Below are 1,147 nucleotides of genomic sequence, written 5' to 3' on the forward strand. Positions count from 1 at the left end.
ACAGGATTTTCATTCTCCCACTCCCCCATCAGGCCTCATAACAATTTATTTCTCTCATAATTTGAACTACAACTTCAACTCTTAATTTCATCTGTAGCTGTCTCATCCAATACAAATAGATCCTGACTTCTCAAAAAATGAAAAAGGAATAATTTTGTCAGTTCTTCCCTTTCTTAAAAGGAAATTTCAGTGGTGTATATATTTAAATAAAGTCTTTCAGGTAATGCTATAAAGAGCCTGTTCATTGAGTTTTCCTGTTTCTCTGGATGCATCATGAAATATATTTCCCTTCCTGTGACCTGAGAGGAACTGAGAAATCTGAGAACTAAGCTGGTCAGTAAACATAGAGAGTAGAAAACATGTCTTACAAACCATATTTACTTAGGTTGAATTTAAATTTAAATTTTAACCACATATCTGGCACTTCTACTTTTATGTATTTAAATGGATAGATGTCATTGCAAATCAGGCAGCAAACCTCTCAGTCAATAGATCATTCACAGTGACTAAAATTCAGATAGTTAAGTAGGAAGTTAATCTCTGCTGCTATTGAAGAGAAAAAAAATCCCTTTTTTTTTTCATTTTGATTTTTTTTGTAGCTGGAGGATAAAAGGAATAGAATATGGCTATGCTGGATCTGCATTTAATGGAAATGGATACACAAATAGTTAAGTGTTCCAATACCAACCATAATGGTTGGTGGTTCAAATCCACCCAGAGATCCCTCAGATGATAGGCCTTCTGATCTGCTTCTGAAAGGTCACAGCCTTGAAAATCCTATGGAAAAATTCTACTCTTCACACATGGCATTGTCATGAGTTGGAAATGACTTGCTAACTACTAACAAAAGCAACTATTCTTTACTTTGTATGGGAGAAAAGAAAATATTTAGAAGCCAGCAAATTTCCAGGGAAAGTTCCATTTGTAATGTCTTGTTGTTGTTTGCCGTCGAGTCAGCCCCCTGTAATGTCTTAGCCTTTCTTATAACGAACTCTGTTGGCATGGTGGGTAAAGCATTTGGCTACTCACCAGAAGGTTTGTGGTTCAAACCCACCAGAGGCTCTGTGGGAGGAAGATGAGGCAATCTACTTGCATAAATATTTACAGCCTTGGAAATCCAATTGGGGGTCACCGTGTGTGGGAATTG

The sequence above is a fragment of the Orycteropus afer genome, unplaced genomic scaffold, assembly GCF_000298275.1.
Source record: "Orycteropus afer afer isolate SDZICR_OR568_19922 unplaced genomic scaffold, OryAfe1.0 scaffold00213, whole genome shotgun sequence".
NCBI lineage: Eukaryota > Metazoa > Chordata > Mammalia > Tubulidentata > Orycteropodidae > Orycteropus > Orycteropus afer.